This window comes from Phoca vitulina, unplaced genomic scaffold, assembly GCF_004348235.1.
Source record: "Phoca vitulina isolate PV1807 unplaced genomic scaffold, GSC_HSeal_1.0 scaffold10, whole genome shotgun sequence".
In the NCBI taxonomy this organism is placed as follows: Eukaryota; Metazoa; Chordata; class Mammalia; order Carnivora; family Phocidae; genus Phoca; species Phoca vitulina.
Window position 1 is genome coordinate 40,012,756 of NW_022589713.1, and position 15,276 is coordinate 40,028,031.

Here is a 15,276-nt window from a genome sequence, read left to right on the forward strand (position 1 = left end):
AATACTGGTTATATGATTTCCAGAGACATGGATGTAACGAGAATACCAATTGCTTTATATGGTGATATCTTCTCAAGCAGTTCTCAGGAATTAGTAGATATTGTACTAGCACTCACACAGTGGCAAGTGAAAAAAATGCAATCAAAGTAGCTTAAGCAGAAAGGAGAATTTTTTATAGGTTCATATATTTAACACTCCAACATGGCGAGGTTCAGTTAATTACCCAAGATTGTGTAGCTATTAGGTGGTGGGGCTGGGTTTCAAACCAAGGCTGCTGGGATGAAGGGCCTGAACTCTGTATCCATGACACTTCAGTCTTTCTACAGTGAGCCCTTAAATACATGCGGGAGAGAGTACTTCCAGAAATGCTCATTAAGAGTCCTCGGAGAGGCAGGTGAAACGGAAGATAGCTCATCAAGAACACATTGAACTGGAGATCAAAACAACAATCATGCTGCAGACCCTTACTCTGTTCCTATAAATATGACTTCTGTCCTACTAGTGGTGGCATCTTGTCTAGAAAGCATCTTGATATTTTTCTAAATACTTGTGACTCTGGTGATATTTAAGGGCATCACTACAAATACATAATGAACCAGTAGGTGGCATATTTTTCTTGTCGAGATGAGTTAAGCCATTTTTTATTTCCACAGGCTACATCATATTCTGCTATTTCCCAGGAGTCAGTTATTACATGGGCCTCCTTTAAGTCCTCACTCCTTGCCATCATGTTTTTCAGCTTAGCAAAAGAAAGCTACCCAAAATTCTTCCCATATGGCTCTTTCCATATTCTGTCCCGTATCATCATTATTTACATGCAAGACATTGTCTAAACGCCTTAGGAAATCGGTATATTAATCACCTTTGTACTAAGTAATTCATTGCCAAATTATGTACTGAGGACCTGTTATATAACAAGCACTATGAGAAGCCTGGACATACAACCCCATAGAGGTACTAAGCATCTTGGTTAACATTTGTTGATTGCACAAACTAAATTTAGGCTATCAATAGCAGAGGGGCTTGGTTGTAATCTAAAATGTAAAAGTGAATTTTAAAAATGATCATACCTTCTGATCTTGGCTTGATTGATTGATTGAACAAACACTTGAGAGGCTTAGTATATGCCAAAAGCTGTGCTTGGCACTGAGGATGTAATGCTAAATAAGAAAATCACTATCCCTAAGAAGTTTAAGACTGATATAGGGATAGAAAAACAGGCAGTTACAGAATGGTGCTAGACTAGGGGTAAGAACAAAGTCTACAGAGCACGAAGGAGGGTCAATTTTCACTGACTCAGAGATGTTAGATAGGACTCTTCGGGAGAAGAAATATGTCACAGAGAGCTGAAAGATGGGGAGCAGCTGGGGAGAAGAGAAGATGGAATGAGTTCAGTATGGAGCTCATTAACGGGCCAGGGCAGAGCTAGGAAGACTGGAAAGGTAAAGAGTAGGCAGGTCACCACGGTCTTAAGGGTCACAGTAAGAATGACTGGTCAGAGAATTTTCACAGGCTCATAGAGATACTTCAACTTCAACTTCATTATTGATCTGGCAGAATAAAGTGAGAATCAGCAGATGTGGTGTCCACTTTTGATTTAGTCCCCTATTGTCAGAGCTCCAAAGCAAGTCACTTAACATCTCGGGCTTCATTTTTCTCATCAACGTAATGGAGACAGTGCTACTTGTTCTACCCATCTTACAAGAATACTGTGAAAATCTAATGAAATAATGTCACCGGGGAACACCTCTCAGCTTTGGCCAAAATCCTGCTCATTACTCCCTTCCTCCTACATATTCCCATAACCCTGACCCTCCCAGCTGTCACCACCCATTCTTCCTTTGATTTACTTCTCTCCCCTCAGCAAGCTGAGAAACAAGATGCCAGCTCTAGATATCCTCACTGTTTATGAAATGAGCATATTGTACCTCTCACCCACCTCCCCTTTTTAATGGTATGTATCTACCAGTAGCTATAGAAAACCAAGTTGATAGACTATGCTAAGGCTATTACAAAAAAATCTTAGAGTAATAGGAAGAATGATCCACGGTCTTCATCCTCCAAATGGAGGTAAGCCTGACCTTGCCTAAGCTCTCACACCCGATGGCTTTCGTAGATGCTGTGGATCTTTACAAGTGAAAAAGAGACATAAAGGGATGGGGTGGGGGAAAAGAAAGGAAGGGAAAAAGAATAACATAAGAATATCATTTCAAGTCTTCAAGTACAGGTCAACCCCAGTTATCTGTTTATATGGGTGTGTTTGAAACCTGTGGAAACCAGACCATTCAGTTGTCTAAATAGCTTTTGATCTATAAAGTAGGAAAGTGAGAATATAACCTTTCATCTTCACTTCTTCCAAGCCAATGTCCAACCACGACTTCTGACTTTCTCTATTTTTTCTTTAGTCCCACATGTGTTCCCTTTCTGACTTTCAAAGGTGTAGAACATTTTACAGATCCTTATGGGAGGAATGAGATCTGGTCGTCAAGATCACTTGCAATACGAAAATCTTTGTATTTGCCTTCACCGGAGTCCTGACCCTGTCCCTCTGTGTACCCTCCACCTGATTCCCCTAGTCCATGCAGTTACTGACGGCGCAGTGTGGGTTTCATACACTCAACTCTGCTGTAAGATCTGCTCATTGTTGGGAATTGGCCTTGAAATTTAATCAGCTAGGCCTCAACTTCCTGGGCTTCCACCCACAGTATTGCCCTAGTCACGTTCATCTATAATCCAAAGCAGGTGCCTTTTCGTTTGCAGATTCTTCGGATAGACACCTTTCACTCTTTTCATGGTATGCCTTTGATCCCTCTTTTTTGGACTGATTTATTTAATTCATTTCCCTTTCTGTTGCATGAGGCTTTTTCACTGGCTGTCAGAGCAGAAAATTGTTAAAAATAATCTGGTGTTGCATCCCACCTGAGAGAAAGCTTATTATTTTTAATGAACGACCACAGGTTTGTTTTTTTTTTTCCCAAACTCCCCACAAGATCAGAGTTCTTATTTGCCTTTTCCTTTGCCATCTGAAGGCTAGTTTCAGACACGTTGTGTTTCACTGGCCACCTCAATATCTCCAGAAGGTTCACATCCAAACTTAGAGGTTTCTGTTAGCAGCTCTGAATTATTTTTTGATCAATTGATTCAGCCCTCCTTCTTACCTCATTGAAGCATTTTTGAGACATTTGTATCGCCCCTAGATCAACCCCTGCCTAGGTCTTCAATTAATTCTCCAATTCTCACTTCCCTCTGTCATGTGTATTTTCTGGAAGATGTTAGGTATGGAAGTTTGCTCATATTTAAGATGCTTGTGCTTGAATTCCTGAAGAATTTGTGAACAACCTGCCTTCCTCTCTTCTGCCATGTGGTAAAACACTTGAGCCTGTTGTCCTGTGGACAAAAGGGGGGGGGAAGTGGTCCCCTCTCCCAGAGGTGGGGCCAGTGAGGCCAGAAACTCCCCAGTCTTCTTGATAGGGTTTCTACATTTCCATTATGTGAACCGTGAAAAGATCAGCAGGGCCGAATCACTTGGACATCATCTATGAAAACCACTCATTATCCTGGAATATCTAGGCACTTAATGTTAATACCAAAGCTCCACTTCTCCTTCCAGAAAGCCTCCTGGAAGATTCCAGAAAGTTTCGTTAAAGTGCTAGGCCCACAGGCTTGATGGGGATTTTTAGAGAACTGATAGAATACTTTAGTGCCAGACTGGAGATCCTGTATTTGCTAATGAAGTGTAACTCTCCCATAAATATCCCTAACTAAGGGTCAGAATGAGCTGATTTAAAAATGAGGAGACTAAGCTAAAAGATTTTTTTAAAGAAATGCAACTTAATTTTAAGCAGCGAGGGTGACTACAGGCGAGCAGGAAGTTGGGCTCAGTGTCTTCGAGAATGTGTACGTGCTTCTATAAAGAGGTCAGAAACATTTGATAGTGCAGAGATCACCTGGCGACACCTCTGCCTGCCATACGAGCATTTAAAAATAGTGCAGTTGGGCTTCTCTCTTAGGACAGATGAAGATTTTCTGATTTTCCCTAGGCAGCTATCAACATACTTTCTCTCTTAAAGATAATCTAAAGCAGTGTTTTTCAAACTTTGATTACAGTCCACAGTAAGAAATTATTTTTAAACTGATAAGAACAGATACTACACTTGATCTTAGCCAAAAGGCCGAGAAGCGATAGTAAGAAATTATTTTTAAATAGTAACAGTATCCACCCTAATATACACGAAACTGAAACAGGAATTTCATGGAATAGTACCCATCATTACCATATGAACAGCATACTGATATTTGCTATTCTATTCTGATTATTCATTAAAAAGGAAAATAAAAAGCTGAGGAGACTTAAAATCGACCATATAACTCAAAACCAATTAGTATGGCGGTTCTCAACCCTAGCTAATATTAGAATTATGTGAAGAGGGTTTTGTTTTTTTTTTTAATATCAATGCCGGGTCTTGACTCCAGACCAAAAATCAGAACCTTTGGTGTGGGTAAGGGCGATGGTATTTTTTTAAGCTTCTCAGATGATCCTAATATGCAGCCAGGATTGAAAACCATTGTTCTGATGAGTCTTGATCTTATGTTGAAAATTCTTGATCTAGAAGTTTCAGTCAACATTACATTTATATTGAGTTCAGAGAACTCTGAGGTGTTTTTACAAGGGCATAGAAACCCAGGTGATTATCTGACTACTTTGTGAGCTATTTGTGCCCATTATCAAAGTTTTGTCTCTGCGTGAATACAAGTGAAGAATGACTTTATTCTATGCACTTAAATAAAGAAAATATGGGTTGATATGAGTAATGCTGGACTCTTAATCAAAGCGGGGGAGGGGGACAGCTCCAAGATATGAAACATATGTCCACGGATTATAGCATGAATGTGATGTGCAAAACCATACCCCCACAACCCTAATCTATTCAACTTTTTGATTTGCTGTGCTTTTGTGATATAGAACAAAAAACTATTGGTTTGGAGAAGCTTAATCATATCAACATGGCTGTATGTAAATATTGCTCACTTAGCTCTGATAGGAGGAACTGTGATCCTTGCTCTTCTTCCATTACTTCCAACCATGAGTTTCTGTGATTCTCTCTGATATATATTTACTTAATACCCTGCCTTGTTGCAAAAGAGATTTAAGGCCGCTTAGAAAAACACAATATGATAGATAAGGAGAGAAAAGGAAAAAGGTGAGAAAAGAGAGATGAGGGAGGCGGGGAAGGGAAAGGAGGAGGAGAGATGAGGTCAAGGCCAAGGGAAAGGCCACGGGGAAACGTAATACAACTGGAGTGATATTTGTGCACAGAAGTCATGCTGGAAGGAGGGTGAAGGGCATAGACTACTTGCCAATTTCTTGGCACACCTGGTCATATGCGCACAACAAAAGCGTCCAGTAGTCATTTGCTGCTTCTGAGCTCTGAGTATTTACCATGACTGTCAAGTGCCTCACTTTGCTCCATCATATCACATTTTCATTCATCTGTAAATTGAGACTAATGATGCTGCATGGCAGCCCACCTCCTGGGGATAAGTATTTGTGCCATAATGTTTAAGTGAAATGTCTGGGGAAAAATATTTATTAACACAAGACTTACTTCTTTAGTCTAGATGGCTTACTTGCATCTCTCCAAAATAGGTGGGCCAAGTACCCATAGAAATGGTGTCCTTCATCTTGGACAAAATGGACACAACGCTAGAGTGTTTCCCTGGACTGAGGCTAGAAAAGTTATTCCACACAAGAAGCACAATATTTAACAAAATCAATTGAGGTCTCCAGCTGATTGTGATGCTGTGAACAAGTGCCCAGTTCCTTCTCAAGTGGAATTTTACACATTCAGCAGCAAGGCTGCTGGACTACATTTCTTGGAGTTGGAGCATCCTCGAGAGTTCTGGCCTCTGAGACCTGGAGTATAGGTAAGAGATTGATTTTATACAGGGGAAAATGCTGTGCAGCAAGGCAATTTCTGAAACACAAGTTCCCTGCTCTTCATTGCATAAATGCCATTAAAGTGTTGTTGGAAATCATTGATAACTGCCGTGACCATGGGCAATCCTACTTAAAACTGGCCTTAAATAATAGTTTCAAATGAATCAGGAAGTACTTGGTAAAACCTTTGAATAGGATCCGAGGTATAGTAGACAAAAGCATTTTTTTCCCCAAAGACTCATGATAAAATACAGAAATGTGCTAAAATGATAAAGAATTTTTCCACCACACAAATGGACATTTGTCCAGACAGAAGAATCTGTGCATTCACATGTAGCTCATTCCTCAATTTGGACATAACAAGGAAAAAAATTATATTCACTAAGTGTCCACTATATGGCTGGCAACACACTGCACACTTCGGAACATTTTCCCATTTAATGGCATAGTAGCTCTTCACAATAAAAAGTGTCTTCATTTTACAGATAAAATAATTGAGTTTCAGAAAAGTTAAACAACTTGTCAATGGCATGCAGGGTAGTCCCAAACAAAGACGGAATTTGAACATAGGTCTTACTGGGCTTCAAGGTCCGTAAGTGGATTTTCCCACTGATAAATCACATTTAATCCCAGAATTTCCTAGTTCAAACTGTGGTCTCCAACACTAAAGAAGGCAATGTCCTCTCCTTTGGATGTTCTAAAACAGAGATGGGCGAACAATTTCTGTAAAGGACCAGAGAGTAAATATTCTCAGTTTTGTAAGCCATACAATCTCTGTCACAACTACTCAACTCTGAGGTTGTAGCATGAAAGCAGCCATATAGGATACTAAAATGAATGGGTATGGTTGTGTTCCAATAAAACCTTATTTATAAAAACAAGTGTCAAGCTGGATTTAGTCCAGGTGCCATAATTTTCAGACCCTTGTTTTAAGACATACCCAATGAAGAGATACACTTAATAAGACAACCTTTTCCAAATTTGTTGAGGTAAGAAGCATTAAGCATTTATATGAAGGCTCCAACCCATTTTCTTTCATTTTCATTGAGGTAAGTTTCTAATCCCTTTCACAACAATCAGTAAATATGTTGCTTCAAAGAAGAAAAAAAGAATCTTTAATTTAAAATAAATTAGAATAAAATTGTCATGGTTTATTTTTCTTTTGGGTTTGGAGAAATGTTTTATGCAATTTCCATAGGGAATGGCATTTGACTATCCAGATGCATACCAGCTTATAATTTCTAATTTCCTTTGTTTCCCCAACACCCCAGGAAGAAAAAAAAAAAAAAAAAAGTACTCTGTGATAAAACTGGTTAAGTCTGGATTTGTTTTCTCTTTTATTTTTTTTAACACTGCATTTTGACATTTATGATAGGTCTTTGCTGAAATAATGCAGCAGGAAGAGCTATGAATATGAAACTGGAAGCTCATATGCAAACAGCAAGTAGAAGCTACAATTGATCATAGAGCAAGAAAGGAGGGAGGGATGGAAGGCAGAGAGAAAGGCTCTCTGGTGGGTCGGAAGCAGGGAGATGAGATGACTTCTAGGATTCTCTGGCTCAATTGTTCTCTAGGTATGAGAATTATATTTTCTAAACCAAACCCTTGTTTGATGAACTGCAAGTGTCTTGAAGGGGTCTATTAGACCAGGGTGTTTAGAACAGCCCTGACTGCAAATCCTGGGGGAGAGTGCCTATATTTACAGAATCATAGGCTGAAAGAGGAAAAGTAAATGACAAAAACCTACATGCCAGGTCTGGGCACCAGAGTTAGGAAGAGATTTACAGGTCAACTTAACCAGCCTGGCTGAGCATGTGAAAAGAGTTAGAATAAGCAAAATCATTAGCAATAGTATTTCACTCTGTATTGGTTCTAAAAGAATTAAACACTCAAATCTTATCTTCCCAAATCAATATTTTCTAGTTCTGTGCATCATTGTGGTTTTAGAATTTACAGTTTCAGGTAGAATGTGAGGTTGATCCATTACCTGTCATTTTGATTTAGGGACACAGAAGCTGTGTGATTAAAACCATGGATTGTGGATTGAAGCCTCGCTGGTCCTGAATCCCAGGGCCATCCCTTACCAGCTTGGGAGCCTTGGGCATGTTACTTATGCTTTATGTACTCAGTTTCTTCATCTGACCAATGGTCAGAGTGATAGTTCCTACCTCATTGGATTGATATGGGGATGAAATGGGTTAGTAAATTTATCCACTCATCTATCCGTCCATGACTCGCCCAAGACTGTATTGGGCATGAGAACAGTTAAGGAGCCTCTCGTTAAGTATGGGTGACAGGCTAACGGTTAGTTAGATCACAGAGGACTCTGTAATACATGCTAAACAAATGCTTGGATAAAGAAGAGAGCTGTAAAGCAGCCAGGAAAGCCAGAAGCCTCCCTGGGAAAGTCGATGCTTGAGCAGAACACTGTGAGAGAAAAAACAGGACTCAGGGTGACAAAGAAATGTCTGGTTTCCACACAGAGGGAACCACTGGCCTGCGAGAAAAATGAATGTGTTCTTAACATGATGTCCAAAGCCCTCTAAACCTGAGATTGTTCCCTAGCCCCATCTCTCAGCATGTCCCTCCCCAGGGTGGGACAAATGTCACTGCCTGGACATTGCCTGGCTCTACCCCAGACCCCACATTCTCAATTTCTGACTCTTCAGGGAATAACTGGGCTATAGAGCATCATGGAGAGAAGGCTGCACCCCTCCTCCTGCCCCATATCCTATCACGCCCCTCAAACCTCACACCGCTCAATCTGCCCTCTAGAAAGGCACGATGGGCTGGCAGCCAGTGCCCCAGATCCACAATGACCTAAAATGAACCACAGCTATGTTCCTTCTCTCCTGCTTCTCAAAATCCATAAAATTGGCACAACGACGAGAGACAACATGTCTTCCCTATGAGCTCATCTAGCCTGGCACTGATGAATGTCATTTTTTATTCTAAACAATTATGATAAATGCTTGAATGTGAGTGAGGAGCTTTCTGAAGAGTGCCTGAAGCGACAGAGGCATTGGGGGGGAGCCCATATAGGGAAAGATAAACCCCTTGGGCTCACATTAATTCACTGTTAAACTGTAAAACCGATTATCAGGCTCTAGAGTACACTTAAGACTCATGACTCCATGAAAACTCTAATCATGAGTGAGTCATTCCCCCAGTCACAAACTTGGGAAATTAAGGAGACAGATAAAGCACTCCCCTAGAGATTTTCCTCTTGGATTTCAACTGAACCCCTTAAGTGAAGGGGGCCCTATAACTTTCATAATTGGGAAATAAAAACTCTTAGAGAGATTAACCTTCTAATGCTTGCTGTGGCTACCTCACAGGCAGAAAACAATCTTTTCCTTGTTATATATAAATTCCCGGTTCTCACTAGCTCTGGAAAAAGCTATGTATTTCATTGCATTTCACTACATCTCCGGCAAGCTGGATATTGAAAGGGCACAAAGATTCTGACAGTACTCTAAATGAATGCATCGGTATTTCTGTAACTGAATGTCGAGGGTTTAATCTGCACTATAGTGCTGTCTAAAACTGGTAATAAAACAGAGGAATAATATGTCAAGATAAGATCCAAAGGACATATAATAGTGACATGTGCTACTCCATGACAAGGGCATAATGAAATGTACTGGGAAGAGAGTAGCTTTATAAAAAAGAAGCCATGAACTTTTTTCTGACAACTGGTCCAGAGCCAGAAATGGGAAAGATAACAATCCATCTTCCCCATTTCTTTTCAGTTTCTGGACCAAGTTTAAAGCTCAACAATCCATTACTAAGTTGTCACAGCAAGAGACGGAAGACATTTATAGCACACACAATTCAGGCTCTTTGCCTGGTCCATAATGATCCCCTATTTCCCTTCTCACCCATAGAAATGGTCACATTACACCACTCCCATCCTAGTCCCAGCTGATTGGACCAGAGATGGAGGAGACTAGGAATATGGAGTTAACACTGAGAGATCCTAATTTAGCTCGTGCTGGTCTCTTGGACAGAGATATAAACGTCATACTGTGAAGTACCATATTTTACCTGTCACATGAACTTAAAAACAAATAACATTGTTATGAATTTCAATGCATAACAATTGCATCACTTTGGATGTGCAAAATGACAATTTATTTTTCTTTAACTGAAAATGTTTCTGATTTGCAGCCACATTTATTTCTAATGCAAAATATTTAATCTGGTCCTTTTCAGAAAACCTCAAAACTCTGAGTGATATCTCACACCATTCAGACGTAAAACATGGACAATCAAGATTTTCCCTCCAAGAGTTTTCTTCTTCTTGCTCTTTATGTAACATTGTTGGGATATTCACAAATGCCACTGAGGAGGGTTGCCAGATAAGATACAAAACATCCTACTAAATCTGAATTCTGTAAAAATTTCACATAAATTCATAACCACCAACATTTTTAGTAAAAGTATATCCCATGCAAAATTTGGGATATACTTATACAAAAATATTATCTGCTGTTTACCTGATATTCAAACTTGACTGAACATCCTGTATTTTCCTTTGCCAAATCTGGCAACTCTATACTGAAGCTGGGGAGTGAACATATGCTTCTTTGGTGTGGTCACTGCTGTCCTTGTGCTGACCACCTGTCCCATCCCTAGCTCATCCCCAGATGATCTTTCCATCTTCCTGCTTACATCTAAAGACCTGCCATGGCCTCCCGCTGTCAGGTCACTGCCATGCTTCTTGCTTCTTGCCCTTATTTCCAGACTCCCTTGTGTCTTCTTGTTCATTTGTAATCACTTTTGGATGAGCTAGCTCCCTGCCAGCCACTCTGAAACTTATTGGGGGCTATCTCAGGCACTCTTATACCTTAATATACCCCCACCATGTCTGTTTAATTTCTACTTTCCAAATTGACTTGAGGGATAGGGGAGAGAAGAGGCTTCCCTATTCTCTGAGCCTCACCTAGAACTTGAGCCAAGAGAGGAAAGGACCTATATGTCCTGTATTTACAGGAAAATTCTATTCTTCCTTGGTCCTCTTGGGCTTCCATATTCATATTTAATACTTCGTTCCTCTTCAAACACTTGCTTCCCCCCTCCAAACCCTTAAGACTGTTTATCTATTTGGGAAAGAAAGTACAATCTAAAAATGGATTCTGGATGATAAGACATCCTTTCAAGAGTAACTTTTGAGTTGAAAAGGTAAAAATTTGTCACTCTTGATCTCTGCTTTCATTTTGATCATTATCTGACTACAATAAAACACATCAGAATTTCATAACATATCTGAAGCACTTGGGAGGTTAAAATCTCTTTTATAAATCATTCTTGACTAGAAGAGGAAATCAACACTGTTATTATGGATTAATTGGAAAATAATTTAAATGAGAACACTCCAAAACAAAACTTAAGGAACTGAACCAAAATGGCCTTCAAATGTAAAATAACATTCCTACAGAACAAAAATGTAAAGAAGCAGGAGAAAATGAATAACAATTAAATAAACTTAATAAATATGTGAATTGAAAAATAAATGTAATTAGTCATTCCTTATGCGGAGAAGATAAACTAAATCAGGAAAAATATTTTAAAAATTAAGATTTCTGACAAGGATATAAGGCAAAAATTAAATGAAAATGGTAAAAGGATAGTATATATTCTGCTCACATATTTGAAAATCTCAGTAAAATGTATTAAATATTTAAGAAAATGTAAGTTCTTGAAATTGATCAGTAGTTCAATAAAAATGGGAAAAATAAACACTAGATCAAAGAATTATCTCCCTCAAAATTTCTGACCAGTTTTACAATTGGCTTTTCTGAACATTTCTAAAAACTGATGATCTCTGTGTTACTGTAATTATCCTAAAATGAAGACAGTTTAAAATGCACTCAAAAATACAATCCAACCAAGATCACACACACACACACACACACACACACACACACACAGTTCAATCATATGTAGACAGAAGCAAAAATCGAAATATACAAATCCATCATACATTAAACCAAATTACTGCAATAAAATGAGGTAAATCAGTAATGTAGAAAATCTATTAAGGCACAGTTAACTTTGTTCAAGGAGTAAAATGATAGAACTACCTTATTAGATAATAAAAAAGAATATGGTAAAATTCAATACTCATTTCTAGCTTCTCAAGAGGATATATAAAGAATGTATATTTTAAGACACCTTTAATAAAATCACAAAGTAGACAAAAATGCCTTCTATTTACTGTTATTACTGAATATATTTTTGGAAATTCTCAGTACATTATAATTGCTGATAACTGATATGAAGCTTACATATTAGAAAGAAAACAAAATTACAGTTGTATACTGATCTAATTCTATATTTAGAAAATATAAGAGAATAACTTTAAATTTCTCAGAATAATTAGAAATCTGGTGAAGCAGTTATATATAAATAATTTAAAGTTTTCCTTTATAGCAGAATTTGCAGTTAGAAGATTTTTAAAAGATTCTATCTATAATAATAATCAATATAAAAATTTATAATTAACCTTAATAGTAAAGCATATTTGAGTCCTCTATGAAAAAAAAATCAAAATTCTGTGATATAAATTTTTTTTTCCAATCATACAGGAGAGAGTAGGAAGGAGTGGGTATGAAACTAGATTAGCCATGAATTGATCTTTATTGAAGTCATGCCATCAGTACATAGGCGTTCATCTCCACTCTTGGATATGTTTGAAATTTTCCACAATAAAAATTTAAAAATGAGGGATGCCTGGGTGGCTCAGTTGGTTAAACCTCTGCCTTCGGCTCAGGTCGTGATCCCAGGTCATGATTGGGTCCTGGGATCGAGTCCCGGCATCGGGCTCCCTGCTCAGAGGGAGCCTGCTTCTCCCTCTGACTGCCACTCCCCCTGCTTGTGCTCTCTCTCTCTGTCAAATAAATAAATACAATCTTTAAAAAAGTTTTTTTAAAATAATCTTTGTGTGAAATAAAAGAAATCTGAATAAATGGAGAGATATACCATGTTCCTGGATGGAAAGGCTAAAATTTTGCAAAGATGTTAAATCTCAAGTTAATCCAAGGGGTTTAATATAATTCTAAATAAAATCCCAGGGCAAGGTTTTTATGTTAAAGTAAAATGTTTCCAAAATCCATTTGGAAGAATAAACAGACAAAGAACAGGTCATTTTGTTAGAGAGTGAATGACGACCTGCTCCACTAGATGAAATATATTTTGAAGCTATAATAATTATATTATTATATAATTTGCCAACTATTATATAGTTTGCCAATGTGGATTTGGCAAACAATCATCAGCAGTTTGATCCAATGAATGGGTTCCTCCAAAAATGGAATCACATTAGATCTTTGCCTCATCCTATCTCTCAGACCCTTAATTAACATTTTCTACCTTTTCTCCTCCAGTTTTGCACTGATAAAATTCTGCAATTCCTTATGTTTTAAAGAATTTGTTTTCACCTGAGACAATTTCCCATTTCCCCTAGTTGATATGTAAGCTTTGTGCAACATTGGGTCTCATCTGATGCTTCCAACGGGATAACCTGCTCTTAATGAAAGTCTTGTTTCATTTGAAAACCTTTTTCTGTAGATCAAGAGGCATTGCATTCACAAAAAGTTGTCAACAGAGTAGGAAAAGAATAGAAGGCTGAATGAGATTTAGCAATATCATCCAGATGAAGAAGATGGTAACACCAGCAAGTTTGGCTTCCCTATTTTCCAACAAGGTCACTGATAACATAAGCAGTTATGATTATAAGAGGTGTCTGGATGGGATAGGGGGAAGAGATATTGTAAATTTGGCAATGGAAGAGAATCTTCTTAAAACATATATAGAGCTTCATCAATGCACGCTTCTGAGCTGGACTTAAGATGCCTAATTAGCAGCTTCCATGATGATGGTAAGCATCATTAAAGAAGTAAGTATTCTTAAACCTCTATAAGCCTAACTGCCTCTGTTTCTTATATCAAAGAAGGGGGTAGGAATGGACAAAGAAAGGAAGATGCTGGTTATAGAAACAAAATAGATTAATCTACATCAGCATAAATATAGTAATACATAATACTCATCTATCAAAAAATTTTTAATGATTTAACTTTGGCTAGTTGGCTACAAGTAGGTTTTATGTTCCTCATTACACTTGATTGTCCTATCATGATCATATATTTCTTTAAAAGTGGAAAGAGAGGAGCCTGGATGGCTCGGTCAGTTAAAGTGTCTGCCTTCAGCTCAGGTCATGATCCCGGACTCCCAGGATGGAGCCCCATGTCTGGCTCCCTGCTCAGTGAGGAGTCTGCTTCTCCCCTTCCCTCTGTTCTTCCCCCCACTTGTGCTCTCTCTCCTTCTCAAATGCGTAAATAAAATCTTTTAAAAATATAAATAAATAAATAAAAATGGAAAGAAAATATGAATAACTATTATTTTAAGTCACCTCTGCTGCAACTAACTTCTCTAGACCAGGCTTTTCAGCAGGGTTGTTCTCTTACCTGATCTGCATTCCCTAAACACCTGCTTTTTACTCCATTATATAATTCTACTACATATCATATTTTAATTATTTGCTTGAAATCTGTTTCCCCTACTAGCCCTTGAGCTCAATTAGGGCAGGGATCATGTCTTACTCATCTATCACATAGGAGGCTGCACATATTTGCAGGTTGAATGAAAAGATGAATAAACCAACAAATGCTTATCCTTGCTGAGAGCACTGACTAGCAGCTGATTATTAAAAAGCTAAAGCCTGGGGGCACCTGGTTGGGTCAGTTGGTTAAGCATCTGACTGGGTTTTTCCGCTCAGGTCACGATCTCAGGGTCGTGGGATCGAGCCCCACATGGGGCTCTACACTCAGCACAGAGTCTACTTGTCCCTCTCCCTCTGCTCCTCCCCCCACTCACACACCCTCTCTCTCTCAAAAATAAATAAAATCTTTTAAAAAATAAAAAATAAATTAAAAAAGCTAAAGCCTAGTATATATCAATTCTAGTAATAAAGGACTAGATAAATTGGAAATGCTCCTGCTGTAGAAAACAGAATATGCTTGAAATAGAACATAAAAACTGCATCTAATGAAAAACATCACAGAGCTGCACAAGACAAGAATAAACTCCTGGGAGGTCCAAGGAGAGGAACGGAGCTCCAGAAGGTCAGCCAGAAATGTCTCTACCCCAGGGACATTTTCAGTCTGAGGGAGGACAGCTAAGGCAGGAGCCAGATGGGTGAGAGGTGAGGGAACAGAAACTGTGACCACCCCGTGTGTGGGGACACTTTACATCACCATCCGATCTCACGCACGGACACTCCAAGTACTTCAGGAAACAGCTCACAGGCGCTTAGCGTCACTGAGGGCGGTAAGCAA

The 15,276-nt window shown here is 38.7% G+C and overlaps 1 protein-coding gene and 1 pseudogene across 2 annotated transcripts in view; both read right to left on the minus strand.

Annotated features, from left to right (window-relative positions):
- GADL1 (glutamate decarboxylase like 1) overlaps positions 1-15,276 on the minus strand; it is a 164,427-nt gene that overhangs the window by 79,865 nt on the left and 69,286 nt on the right. The gene's annotated exons all lie outside the window — the stretch shown is intronic.
- LOC116635331 lies at positions 4,053-4,184 on the minus strand (annotated as a pseudogene).